Source organism: Macrotis lagotis, chromosome 3, assembly GCF_037893015.1.
Source record: "Macrotis lagotis isolate mMagLag1 chromosome 3, bilby.v1.9.chrom.fasta, whole genome shotgun sequence".
Taxonomy (NCBI): Eukaryota; Metazoa; Chordata; class Mammalia; order Peramelemorphia; family Peramelidae; genus Macrotis; species Macrotis lagotis.
In genome coordinates, this window is record NC_133660.1 from 63,781,711 (window position 1) to 63,797,024 (window position 15,314).

The following is a 15,314-nucleotide window of genomic DNA, read 5'->3' on the forward strand; positions in this document are numbered from 1 at the left end:
CAATCAAAATTCCAAAAAAATACTTTAATGAGTTAGAAAAAGTTGTAAGTAAATTCATATGGAGAAATAAAAAGTCAAGAATTTCCAGGAACTTAATGAAAAAAAAGTGCAAAATAAGGGGGCTTAGCCCTACCTGATCTAAAATTATATTATAAAGCATCAGTCATCAAAATTGTTTGGTATTGGCTAAGAAATAGAGTGATGGACCAGTGGAATAGATTGGGTGCAAAAGCAGGAGATGATTATAGTAATCTGCTGTTTGATAAACCCAGAGTCCAGCTATTGGGATAAAAACTCTCTCTTTGATAAAAAATGCTGGGAAAATTGGAAGTTATTGTGGAAGAAACTTAGATTAGACCAACACCTCACACTCTATACCAAGATAAGATCCAAATGGTTACAGGATTTAGACATAAAAAAAAACAATACTATAAGCAAATTAGAAGATCAAGGACTAGTTTACCTGTCAGATCTATGGAAAGGGGAGCAGTTTACGACTAAGGAAGAGATGGAAATTTGGAACTAAGCCCAAAGGGCAATAAAAATGAGCATTCCCTTTGACCCAGCAATACCGCTACTGAGTCTATATCCTGAAGAGATGATGAAAAAAGGGTAAAAACATCACTTGTACAAAAATATTTATAGCAGCCCTGTTTGTGGTGGCAAAGAATTGGAAATCAAGTAAATGTCCTTCAACTGGGGAATGGCTTAGCAAACTGTGGTATATGTATGGCATGGAACACTATTGTTCTATTAGAAACCAGGAGGGATGGGAATTCAGGTAATTGAAGGACTCGCTCATTCCATCAGTGCAACAATCGGGAACAATTTTGGGCTGTCGGCAAAGGAGAGTGCCATCTGTATCCAGATAAAGAGCCATGGAGTTTGAACAAAGTTCAAGGACTATTCCCTTTAATTTAGGAAAAAACCGATATCTTATTGTCTGATCTTGTTACCTCTTAGACTTCTTGTCTCTTCCTTAAGGGTATGATTTCTCTCTCATCACACTCAATTTGGATCATTGTACAACATGGCAACAAAGTAAAGACTGACAGATTGCTTTCCATGGGGCAGGGGAGGGAGGGAAGTAAGACTGGAGTAAAAATTGTAAAACTCAAATAATATCTTGAATAAAAAAGCGGATATAATTAGAAAACCAAAGGCCCCCCAACCCCCTATATTCTTCAGGCTAATCAGGGTACTCTCTGGGTATTTGTCTAATTTAATTTAGTATTTCTAAATGCTAAGAATTTTCCAAAAGCACAAATTTTGCACATTTTAAGATTTTTAAAAATTACTTCAAAAAAAAACAAAAAACCTATGCAGCCTGTGGCTCCAGAAGTATTTTACTGCCCTCTACTGCCTTCAACAATAGTAGCAAAGGTATTTAAAAGTTTTATAAAGATCATCAAAACTTAAATTTAAAATCAACCTTAGAACTTGTTTTATTGGATAGAGAAATTCAAACAATATGAAGTAGATTAAACATTTTCTAAAATGTTTCTTTTAACCCTTTGATCCAGCAATACCACTACTGGATCTATATCCTGAAGAGATCATGAAAAAGGGTGAAAACATCACTTGTACTAAAATATTCATAGCAGCCCTGTTTGTGGTGGCAAAGAGTTGGAAATTAAGTAAATGTCCTTCAATTAAGGAATGGCTTAACAAACTGTGATATATATATATATATATATATATATATATATATATATATATATATATATACACACACACACACACACACATATATACATATATGTATGTATGTCATGGAACACTATTGTTCTATTAGAAACCAGGAGGGATGGGAATTCAGGGAACCCTAGAGGGATTTGCATGAACTGATGCTGAGCGAGATGAGCAGAACCAGAAAAACACTGTACACCCTAACAGCAACATGAGAGTGATGAACAACCTAGATGGACTTGCTCATTCCATCAGTGCAACAATCAGGCACAATTTTGGGGTCTCTGCCATAGGGAATACCAGATATAGTATTCCAGAGATGGTATCCAGAGAAAGAATTGTGAAAAAACCATTATCTTATGTAATTTTGTTATCTCTTATGGTTTACTTTTCTTCCTTAAAGATATGATTTCTCTCTCATCACATTGAACTTAGATCAGTGTATACCATGGGAACAATGTAAAGACAGACTGCCTTCTGTGGGTGTGGGGGGAGGGAATCAAGATTAAGGAGAAAATTGTAAAATTCAAAATAAAATCTTTTGGGGTGGCTAGGTGGTACAGTGGATAAAGCACCGGCCCTGGAGTCAGGAGTACCTGGGTTCAAATCCAGTCTCAGACACTTAATTACCTAGCTGTGTGGCCTTGGGCAAGCCACTTAATCCCATTTGCCTTGCAAAAACCGTAAAAACATAAAATCTTTTTTAAAAAAATGTTTCTTTTAAGTTCACTTCATTCCCTTTGTTTGTCATCATATCACCCTAGTACTTCTCAATAACCTTAAACCTTCCTTTTTTGATAACTACCTTGGGGCCTATTGATTCCTGTGCAAACTTCTCTCCCTGTACTCCAAAGGTCCATCCAGTCAAGGAGAGGGGCAGACACAATAAAGACGTTATGCTGTAATTCTATGATTCAACCTTTTCCAAGGAAATTCTGCCCTAACCATCTGAATGATTGAAAGTAAGTTGAGGGGTGGCTAGGTGGCGCAGTGGATAGAGCACCAGCCCTGGAGGCAGGAGTACCTGAGTTCAAATCTAGCCTCAGACATTTAATCATTACCTAGCTGTGTGGCCTTGGGCAAGCTACTTAACCCCATTTGCCTTGCAAAAAAAAAAAAAGCTAAAAAAAAAAGTAAGTTGAAGGAGAAAAGAAGGGAGTTCAAAAAGCAATCATCAGATTTTTTTTTCATCAAATTTAGAGATGAAAAGTGACTTGTCCAAATCTATACTCAAGGTAGTATGTAGCAGAGCTGAGTCTCAAACACAGTCCTTGTACTCTAAATTCATAAGACCTTTCCAAAATACACTCTTACTATACTGTGCTGCTGCCTTCTCATTTGTGTGAATCAAAGCAGACCCTTAAAGGTGATCATCCTTAGATTCAGAGGCACAGGCTACAGGGGTCTCACAACCAGGTTGCCCTTTTTGGCACTAGTACTTCTAGCATAATGCTTAGAAGAGCTCTAGGATGCAAATAATTCAATTAAATATGGGTATTATTTTTTGATTCCATCAAAATCCCATTATTTTCATGTAAACTTCACAAATCTTCTCTAGCCATCATTAGATAAGCTTTTTCTACTGAGTAGAGAAAAAGCACATACCAGCCCTTAGAGATACATCCTAAGATAGTAATAACCCACTCAGAGTCAATCTATTATGATATATGTCAAATCACTTCAAAGTTAAGTGCCAGGAACTATCCAAAATTCTTTGTGATACAAAATAGGGGGCAGCTAGGTGGCGTAGTGGATAAAGCACTGGCCTTGGAGTCAGGAGTACCTGGGTTCAAATCTGGTCTCAGACACTTAATAATTACCTAGCTGTGTGGTCTTGGGCAAGCCACTTAACCCCATTTGCCTTGCAAAAACCTAAAAAAATAAAATAAAATAAAAGATACTAATATAAATATTCCTGGAAACCTCATCTTTGCTGAGGGCTTTGGAAATAATTTTATTATAAAGGGATTTGACTTGAGTTCAGATAAAGAATGTACTTGATTTATTTTTTCTCAGTCTGAATCAGAAAGGAAATATAAAAAGTTGCAGTTATTGGAAGATATTTATGAAGTTGCAGATAATAGAATGAGAGGCTCCATCCTTCACATATAATTCTTCAATTCATCCTTTACACAATTGCTAAATTAATATTCTTTTTTAAAATTAATATTTTTAACAAGATACAAGCATATTAGTCCTATACTTCTTCAGTGACTCCTTATTCCTGCTAATACAAAGTATTCAACCTGGCCTTTCAAGCCCCCCATAACATGGCTCCCATCCAATATGCCAGTCTTAGTGGCATAGTGGATAGATAGTGTCAGACCTAGAGTCAGGAAAATCCAGGTCCAAATTTGGTCCTGGACATGTAACTATCTATGTGACTTTGGTCTAGTCATCAAACCCGAAATGCCTCAGTTTTCCCATTTGTAAAATGAGCTGGAGAAGGAAAGAGCAAACCACTTTATCTCTGCAAAAAAAAATGGATTCACAGAGTCAGACACAACTAGACAAAAAATGTAAGTCAATCTGTCCTGCTCATTGTTCCCTGTAATATGTCATACCAGTTCCCACATTGCTGGCTTTGTATAGGCAGTTCCCCAAATTTGAAATGCAGTTCCTCCCCCTGTAACCTATTATAGTCCCTAGCTTCCTCCAAAGCACAGGATGGAACTCACTTTTTATCTGATTTCTACAGTGTTACCCCCCTCTCTCCCTTTACCCTATGTTCCAGGTAAGTCTATTTGCTATCCCAAATTGATTAGCCAAAGGAACTGTGGCCCAGTTCTCTCAAGGCAGTCTGTTACTGAGCTCTGGTATGGTTGAGATTTAAACTAAATTTAAACTAAAACTCTCCAGTAAGCTTCCCGGTAGCCTGAGGTTATAATTCTATAATCCTGAGTGGGCCTTCCTAATTAACTTTATAAAATTCTTTTTTTGCTACTGTGTGGGATAAAAATCCACTTTAAAAATATAGAGACTCCTCTGAGCAAAAGGAAAGTTTATTTTGGCTTTTCTCAAGAAGAGGGCATATTCCAAATCTCATAAAGGTAGTGAAGATCAAGGAGCTGCCCGGAAATGACAGTCAAGCAAGATTATATGGCCTAGCGTGATACCCCCCTCCCTAACACCCTCTCTTCCAACCTGATTGATTAAGGTTTTCAGAGTTATAATCTTTACAAGAAAAATCTACCCAGCAACAAAGAGAAGAAAAAAGATCTTCAAAAATATTACCTCACCATCCAAATGATGAGGGTATCAGAAGAAGATTTCTAATGACCTTCTGTTAAATGAGTTAATGTCTGAGTATGCAAGGTCTTCTAAGGAACTCTACTATCTCTTTAGTTTAGTACATATCAAACAAGAGAAGGCAGGCTACTATTCTCACAGTCTTTTACCAAATAGGTGGCTAACTAAGTCTCTTGTCTGGAAGTATTCCACTATTTCCCTCCCTAACAGAATCAATGCAAGGTCTTTCTGGAAATAGTCCTCTGTTTCACTCCCTAGCAGAATCAAAAGGGTGTCTGACTGGGAATACAAGGCCTCTCTCCCTCTTCTAGGAATAGTCTAAGTCTGTCTTTGTTTTAGTGATTTTTTTTAACCCTGAGAGGACTTTACTAAGAATATTAACTCTTAAGAGGGAATATTCCACTCACTATTAATTCATACTCCCTGACCTCCTTGCTCCACAGATCTACCAGTTTTGTCTGAAAACCCAATGCAAATCCTGGCCCCCAGACTCAGCACAGTCACAGGATGCTGCCCTATGGGACACTGGGGGTGAGTGAGACTGCACATAGCTCTGTTTGTGATTTCATCCAATCCCTACCCCCTATACCATATTTGACTGTGTGTATCAATAAAGTAATCAACCCATCCTAGTGTGTGGCTTCTCTGTGTAACATTTATCCTACCACCATCTTAAATTTGCATGACATTTCTTCTCCCATCTCTAGAGTTCAAATCCTGCTTCTGACTCTCATTTAGCTGTTCAATTAAAAAATATATTTATCAAGGATTTATTATGTATATTTACAGTATAGAGTAGGTGGGCACTGTGCTAAGTGATAGGAATACAGACAAGAAAAAAGAAAGTCAGGCCCTGACTTCAGGGAACTTATAATCTAATAAAGGAAAATAATAGACAAAAGCTGAACAATGGGTTCAGCATGGGTTGAAAGAAGTAGAGCTGCTGATGGAAAATGAAGGATCAGAATTTTGGAGGGGTGGTAGAATGAAGATAGCAAAGAAAGGCAGGGACTTTCTGCCTGAGTTCTCCAAACCCCTCCAAACAGCTTTAAATAATGCCTTAAAACAAATTCTTGAGTGACAGAATCAACAAAAGAAAGGAGTGAATTTTCCAGCCCAAGACAACTTAGGAAGTGAACAGGAAATATCTGTTGCACCAGTGAGAGTGGGATGCAGTCCAGTGCAAACTGTAACCCAGCACAGATCATGTCCCAGAATACCAGAAATAGGACTTGGGAATGATTGAATCAGAGGGGGTAAGACAACTGATCAGAGGGAGATTACAGGGTCTCTTTACTGACCCTGGGGACAGGACTCCACTGCTTTGCCCATCTTCAGATTTGTATCACAGTCTTGGGTAGCAGTACCAGGGTGAGGGGGGAACACAGGGACCTTCCTCATAGTTCCAGGACCCAAAAAAAATGCTTGTGGCTGCTTAAAGACCAGAGCACAGACTAGGAGAGGAGTAAACATATGCCTCCTTGGAGTACTGAAAATTTACAGTTTCCAAGAAGTATCTTTCAAAATAGCTGGGAAAAACCCTGAAGCTTGGTACAGTATACTCTCCACCTTGGAAGCAGAGACCACTTTAGCAAAGAGTTAAAAGTCAAAAAACTGACTGGAAAAAATGAGCAAACAACATCAACAAAATGCTGACTATAAAAAGTTACTATGGTGACAAGGAAGATCAAAGCCAAAACTTCTACACTATTTATGGACCAAAGACATCTAGTGCATCTCAACTACTCAGTATTGATGGATACACATTGATAAATGATAGGGACATGATGCTAGAGAGATGGGCTGAACACTTCCATAATTTCATTACAGACCATCATCAATCAATGCAGACACCATTGATCATTTACCTCAAGTTGAAGTCAATCAGTCACTAGATAAAGTTACAAATAAGAAGAGCTTTTGAATGCCATTAGGTTCCTTTGAAATGGCTACCACCTAGTGCTGATTCTATTCCATCTGAGATTTATAAGATTGGGGATACATTGCTCATCTAAAAGTTGACTGAATTTTCCAGGTTATATGGCATGAGGAAGTTATTCCCAAGAATTCAAGGGTGTCTACATCATCCATCTCTATAAAGATAAAGGGAATAGATTGTTCTGTAACAGTCACAGGGGTCTTCTCTTTTAGTCTTTGCTGGTAAGATTCTTGTCAGAGTCCTTCTCTGGAAAATGGTCACCTTCCTGAGAGCCAGTGTGGCTTCAGAAAGGATGGAGGAACAGTCAATATGGTGTTTGCTGCCTGACAACTCCAGAAAAAATACCAGGAATAGAACAGAAGTCTGTATACAACATTTGTAGATCTGACCAAGGCCTTAGATACCATCAGTCATGAGGGTTTATGGAAAATTATGTCAAAATTTGGTTGCCCAGAAAAGTTCATCATTATCGTATGTCAGTTTCATGATGACTTTTTCTATTAGCTCTCTGAAAAGCTGTCTTTGCAGTGAAATTGTTTTCAAATTCCAGACTTTCATTTTAAAACTGTCCAACTACAGTCTTAAATGTACTCAACCTTAGTCTTATCATTCATCAAATTCCCCTTCTTATTTTAAGGATTTTCTTCCTATTGCTGCTCTCCTATACTTGAGGTACCAACATATTGTTAAGGCCAGGATAATTTTAATGAATGTATACTTTCACCTCTTCCTTTCCAACAGAACCTCCCCCTTTCTAGGAAGCTACAGAACTTATGAAACAGCTGCTTCATTGCCTCCTATTGAATTTAGATTCAGAGGGTTCCAGAGATCACACAATAATCCATTTACAAGCAAACTCTTTCAAATAAATCAATTTTTTAAAATGCTGAACTTTTGAGCAGAATTCAAATTCCGACTCTGTCACAAATTACTTCAATGCTATTATACAAGTCATTTTCCAAGTCTGGCCTTCAGTTTCCTAGTCTATTAAGAAAAAGTGACTGGATTAAATCCCTTCCATCTCCAAATTATATGATTCTTGATAACCTAGTGTCATATTGATTGAGTTTTGTGCCAAAATTTATAGAATCAGAAAAATACAATGCTTACAGGTCTAGCTACACTTACTTAAAGTCAGGTTTATTTATTTTCAAACTCTCTCCTGCTGAAAATGAAATTTGTTTGGACACAATTTGTAAGAGAAAACAACTGCTCACAATCATCTGTGCTGTAAAACAACCCTTATTTCCCTTCAGTTTCTACCCATATGAATTCTTTTGATTACTAGTCATTTTCTCAGACTCAGACTGCTATTTCTAAAGTCTCTGAAAGTCTCAAAGTTTGCTTTAAGCAAGGATTGCTTTAGAAAGTGACCTTTTCTAAATAAAGTACTATATTAAATACATAGACCAGCATTTTCAAAATTAATATATGCAAAAGATCTGGTGTATAAACAGAAAGTTATATGATCTCTGGAAGTTCTGCTACTAAATCAATACAGTATTGCTAATTTATCACTTCTTCTATTTTTGTTAAATGAACACTGAAAATTAAAATCATTATCCAAATATTAGTGGAAGATCTGGGAATGGTTGATATGGGAAAAGACAAGACTCAAGGGGACAATATAACCATGTTCAAGTACCTGAAGATTTATCATATAGAAGAGGAATGAAATTGGTCCCAAAAGTCAGAATCAGGAGCCAGGAGATGAAGGCACAAAGAGGCACATTTAGGCTTGATGTCAGGAAAAATTTCCTAATAATCAGAGTTGTCCAAAAGAATAGCAAGGGGCAAACTTGTGTCCCTAAATTCAGTGGCATATTTTGATAATACCATTGGCTAATGTTATAGTGGAGATTCTCTTGGGAATTGGTTGGACTTGGTGACTAAAATTCCATTATTTAAAATTTTCATAAAGTCATTGCAAAAAAGTTTACATATAAGTCATGAGGCAGAGAGTAATTGGAAAAACTGTTGGCTGTGCTTAAAAAGAGTTAAAAATACAAAATACAAATACAAATAACTTGTTACCTTTGGAGAACAAAATATAGTGATCATTGCAAAAGTGAAAGGTCCTCCAAGATAGGTAATTGGCTGATGCTGTGGACAAATTTGGGGAATCTGAAAGAATATCTTTCTGAAACAATGAAGGATAAAAGAGCATTAGTGAACATAGGACTGATTGGACCAAATGGAAAAATCTTTCATGAGTTGGATGAACTAGAAGAAAAAAATATATAGAAAAGAAACAAAAAATTCATCTGTAAGAACAAAATGTCAAGAATATCAACAGAATTTTTTTAAATGCAAAGGAAAGTGGCCTAGCAATATAAGATCCCAAACTATATTGAAAAGCAACAATCATAAAAATTATTTGGCCCTGGCTAAGAAATATAGTTGTGGATCAGTGGAATAGAATAGTTAATCAAAATACAGTAGTAAATGACCACAGTAACCTAGTGTTTGATTAAACCTAAAGACCCCAGGATCTAGGATAAGAACTCATTATTTGACAAAAACTGCTTGGAAAATGAAAATATAATGGCACAGACTAAGTATAGACCAACATCTTATACAGTATACCAAAATAAACTCAAATGATTTAGACATAAAGAATGATACTATATCAAATCAGAAGAGCAAAGAATAGTCTATTTGTCAGGTAGATGGAGAAGAGAAAAATTTATGACTAAGAGATAGAGAGCAAGATGGTGGAAATTGAGGGGGTGCCCATCAATTGGGGAATAGCTGAACAAGTTGTGTTATATGAATGTAAAGGATACTATTGTGCAATAAGAACTGATGAGCATGTAGATTTCAGAAAAACCTGGAAAAGATTTTTATGAACTGCTGCAAAGGGAGATGAGTAGAACCTGCAAAGCACTGTACACAGTAACAGCAGCATTGTGTGATGATCAACTACGAATAACTTAGTTTTTCTCAGCAATTACAATGATCCAAGACAATTACAAAGGAATAACGATGGAAAATGCTATCTACAGATATATATATATATATATATATATATATATATATATATATATATATATATATATATATATATATCCTTTCCATTTTTTTCCTTTGGTCTGTTTCTTCTTTCAAAACTGTGACTAATATAGAATTATGTTTTACATAATTGCCCATATATAACCTATATCAAATTGCTTAGGAAGAAAAGACAGAGAAAGAGGAAAATTTGAAACTGAAAATCATGGGAAAAATGAATGCTTAAAATTTTATTACCAAGTAGATGGAAAAATACTATTAAAATAAGAAAAGAAAGAGAAAAGATATAGGAGAATATAGTAAACAAGGGGTGCTAATTGCAATGGGTAATTCAGTCCAGGGGATATCAAGAAAACTTGGCTCCTAAGCAGAAAAAACTTTATTTCTCTAAGAATTTAAGAGATTAAAAAAAGAGACTTGTTCTAGGTCCAGGTATTGATATAGCTGTTTCTCTTTTGACCAAATTAGATTTTTAAAAGACACGCATAGAAGATTGACTCATGCAAGTCAGGAGAACTAGAGATGAATGTAAGTGTAGTATGGTTCTGTTAAATAATACAATCCAGAATCAACTTAGGCTGTAATAAAGGCCAAAAAAAACACAAACAAAAAAACCAAAAAAATGTATTTTTTAGCTGTATTGGAAGTCAGAGAAAAGAGCTAAGCTAGACAATTTCTTGAGAACAGATGAGAAGATGAGAATTTTGAAACATTCAACTCTCAATTTGATTCTGTTTTTATTTCAGAGAGAATAATCTTTGAAAGTATAGACCAAAAATGATTAACTGGGAGATAAAAATGGAATACATAGGAGTTAGACCAAACCCAACTACCCTAAATGAGTTCAGATTGCCAGGTCTGGTTTTGAGGTCCTAAAGTATTAGAACTGCTAGATGAGCTTATGTTGGGATTTCTGAAAAAGTATTAAGAATACTGAAGGGGATACAGGGCTGTAAAAAGACAAACTGATTTTCCAAAAGGGAAAGAGTTTAGAATGGTAAAACTATTAGTGATGAGGTTGGCATCTACTGTAGGCAAAATTAAAAGAAAGGGATAATTTTTGAGCACTGGTGATGATGATAGTAACCAAAGACCAATACTGATTTATCAAGATTAGACTCAATTAATTTTCTTTTTTTGACAGATTTGTTAGCCTGGAATTTCAGGAAAATTCCAAAGACCATCTCCACATGCCACTTTAGGGACTGCATTTTTGTGGGAGGGATTACAAATTCCTAGGAATCTCAGTTTTACTTTTTTTTAACTTTTATTTAAAGGATACAATATCTATAATAGAATCATCCATAGAAAATATAAAGAAGTGGAAGTGAAGAGGTAGAGAAATTTAAAAGCAGCTTGGGTATAGAACATTCGGTTTCTGGGTTCACTTAACACAGAGAAGTACAGGTCAGGGAAAGAATGCAGGCTTGTCAGGGTTAATAAATAATTCTAAGATGCTTTGTTCTCTCTGCCCTCCAAATCAAAGTCTATCTGTGAAGAGGGAGCTCCAAGAAGTCCAAATTATTAGTATATTCATTACTCATATTTATCAATATGAAAATCCCAGTTCTTTTTTGACATTTTTCTGTCTTTTTTCCTCTCCTTTTGTCCACCTAGGGTATAATATCCTTACCTGCTTGTGCTCTGCTCAAAGGGTTTTAAATAGATTTCTTTCTTTTTTTTTTCTTCTCTTCCCTTCCACCTCCCCTTGTCAGCAAACAGTCTGGTAAAAGTTGTACAAATACAACTCTGTTAAACATATTTCAATATTGGTCATTTTGTATAAGAGGAATTAGACTAAGAAAAAAGAAAGAAAACCCTGAGATAGGAAGGAAAAACATAAGGACATAATAGAAGTTTTTAAAAAAGTGAACATAGTATATATTCTGTGTTTTGAGGGGTTTCCTCCCTCTCTGGATATGGATGGCATTGTCCATAAAAGCTCTCTAATACACTAATACATTGTTGGTGGAGCTGTGAACTCATCCAACCTTTCTGGAGAGAAATTTGGAATTATGCCCAAAGGGCAACAAAAATGTGCATATCCTTTGACCCAGCAATACCACTACTGGGTCTATACCCTGAAGAGATCATGAAAAGGGATAAAAATATCACTTGTACAAAAATATTCATAGCAGCCCTGTTTGTGATGGCAAAGAATTGGAAATTAAGTGAATGTCCTTCAATTGGGGGATGGCTTAATAAACTGTGGTATATGTATGTCATGGAACACTATTGTTCTATTAGAAACCAGGAGGGATGGGAATTCAGGGAAGCCTGGAAGGATTTGCATGAACTGATGCTGAGTGGGATGAGCAGAACTAGAAAAACATTATACACCCTAATAGCAACATGGGGGTGATGATAAACCTTGATGGGTTTGCTCATTCCTTCAGTACAACAATCAGGGACAATTTTGGGCTATCTTCAATGGAGAATACCATCTGCATCCAGAGAAAGAATTGTGGGGTTTGAACAAAGTCCAAAGACTTTAATTTAGGGGGGAAAAACCTGTTACCTTACTATGTAATTTTGCTATCTCTTATATTTTATTTTTCTTCCTTGAAGGACATGATTTCTCTCTCATCACATTCAATTGAGACCAATGTATACCATGGAAAACAATGTAAAGACTATCTGTGGGGGGTGGGGAAAGAGCAGAGATTAGGAGGAAAATTGTAAAATTCAAAATAAATATTTTTTTTAAAAAAAAAGGTCTTCTTGGGTTGTCCTAGATCCCTGACCTGCTAAGAGGAACTGCATACATCATACTTGATCAACTCACAATGTTGCTGTTAATGTGTAACATTGTACACATTAACATTGTCTATTGGTTCTGCTTTCTTTATTCATCATTGGCTCCTATAATTCTTTCCAAGCTTCTTTAAAGTCTGATCAGTCATGGTTTCTTACAGAACAACAGAACTTCATAAAATAAAATACATATGTCATAACTTGTTCAACCATTTCCCAATTGACAGGCATCTTCTCCATTTCTAATTCTTTGCCACTACAAAAAGAGCTATTATTAGGACTTTTCCCATTTTTATGGGATTTTTTGGATATAGGCTTAGTATTGGTATGGCTGGGTCAAAGGGTATAATTCATTTAATTACTTTTTGGGCATAGTTCCAGATTCTCTCTAGAACAGTTAGAACAGTTCACAACTCCACCACCAGTGCATTAATGTCCCAATTTTCCCACATCTTTTATTTTTTTTAGGTTTTTGCAAGGCAAACGGGGTTAAGCGGCTTGCCCAAGGCCACACAGCTAGGTGTCTGAGACTGGATTTGAACCCAGGTACTCCTGACTCCAGGGCTGGTGCTTTATCCACTACGCCACCTAACCCCTCCACATGTTCTGATCATTTTCTTTTTTGTCTTCTTAGCCAATCTGATAAATATGAAGTACCTCATATTTGTTTTAATTTGCATTTCTCTTATCAGTAATGATTTGGAGCATTTTTTCATATGACTATTATTTGGCTTCATCTGAAAACTTTCTGTCATATCCTTTGACCTTTGTCATATCCTTTGATTGGTAAATACCAATTGGGGAATAACTTGTATTCTTATAAATTTTAGAAATTATACCTTTATCAGAAATACTAGCTCTGAAAAATTGTTTCCCAGTTTTCTGGCTGCATTGGTTTTATTACTATAAAAATTTTTTAATTTAATATAGTCAAAATCATGCATTTTATAATTTATAATATTCTCTATTTCTTTTTTGGTCATAAATTTCTCCCCTTTCCAAAGATCTGACAGAGAGAGTATTTCTTGATCTCTTATTTGATCTATGGTATGGAACTTTATGCTTAAATCCCAGTTTGACTTAATTTTGGAATAGAGTGTGATCTAGGGCTAGATTTCTTTCTTGAGGGCCACACTATAAACCCAAATCACTCTGGCTTTCATTGTTTGGCAAAAAACAGATTTCAACCCAAGTCCCACCAGGTCAGTGAATGTAAATAGCAACTGTTTCTGTTTTGGTCTTCCCCTCCCAGATTGAATTATTTTTTTTGGACTAAGTAAAAGAGACTATTCTTTGATTTATCTCTCACCTAACCTTAAGCAGTGAATGGACTTTGCCTCAATCAAATAGAAACCTGGGAAAGGCCCTCATTGCTTTCTAAGCAAAGCATCTGCAAGAAATTCAGACTTCAATTATTAAGCCTACCAAAAAATAAAGCCCTTTTTTTCAGTTTAACACTAGTTTTCTCTAATGTTTCTTTTTTTTTTCTGAAATGTATTCTTTTAATTTGTCGATCTTTTTTTGGTGGGCCTTCAGATACATGGGAGCTAGTTTTAGTTTTTGTGTTTCCAGTTTTTTTGGAAGTGCTAATGAAGGGAAGATATAGGAAAAATATTAATAGTAAGATTATATAGAAGTTACTGTCTCTCATTTGGAATGCCAGTTTCTCATAAAACTATAGTTATTAGATAGGGGACAGGGTGATGTTTACATTAGCTTTGAGGTCCCTTATGGTTTCTTTCAGTTGTCCCTTTCTATGTGAACAGCCTCTTGTGTCTGTCGATTCCCAGTTCTACTCAGTTAGAAATTTTCTTTTCTTCAAGATTTGCCTGAAGTCTCTGAGTTAACTTCAGGTTTTCAATTTCTATTTTCTACAAAATAGAATCTCTGGATTTTAATTGTTCCTTCAACATTCTACTTCATTCACTTTTTCCTGAGTCTCAGAGACTATTTTTGAGAGTAATAATTTGCTCCATTTTCTCCTGAAGCTCTTGAATATTGTTTCAAATTAAGAACAAAACAAAACACTAACTTAATATGAACAATAATGTTCTGAAAGGTCCACTGGGGTACTCATAAAGGTTAAGACATGGTACTCACATCCTCATCAGATACTCAGTCACAAAAGAATAAATCCATCCTTTCCTTCACAAAGTTTCTACCCTGTGCATGTTATCTCATTTCTCTACAATCATGTTCAGAAGACTTCTGCACTCTTCTAGATATTATTACCTTGTTTCTTCTTCAAGCCAGATTAGAGTAAGGTTCCCACATCACCAGCCCTCCACTCCAACCCTTTATAATATAATTATTCCCTTTCTACTTTTTCCTGCCCAATTTTGTTCTTTAGAATTACCCCCTTTCTTTCAAGATACCTTCTTAATGACAGTTTTAAGTACACAAATACTTAATTGGGCAGTTCCCAAAGAATTCAAAGATAAAAGATTATTCTTAGGAGAAGAACTCACAATTGATCCTTTCACAATTGTGAAAGCTCAGCTTTTTAACTCACAAGCCTGCAAAATTCACAGATTAAACATTTTTCTGTAGACCATTAGTTAAAGACAGGCTGAATAACAAAGGCTGTGGCAATAATTCCTGAGGGAAAGGAAGGAAAACAGCCATCAGAAATGACTAGGCTTGCTGAAGGGATTTGCATGAACTGCTGCTG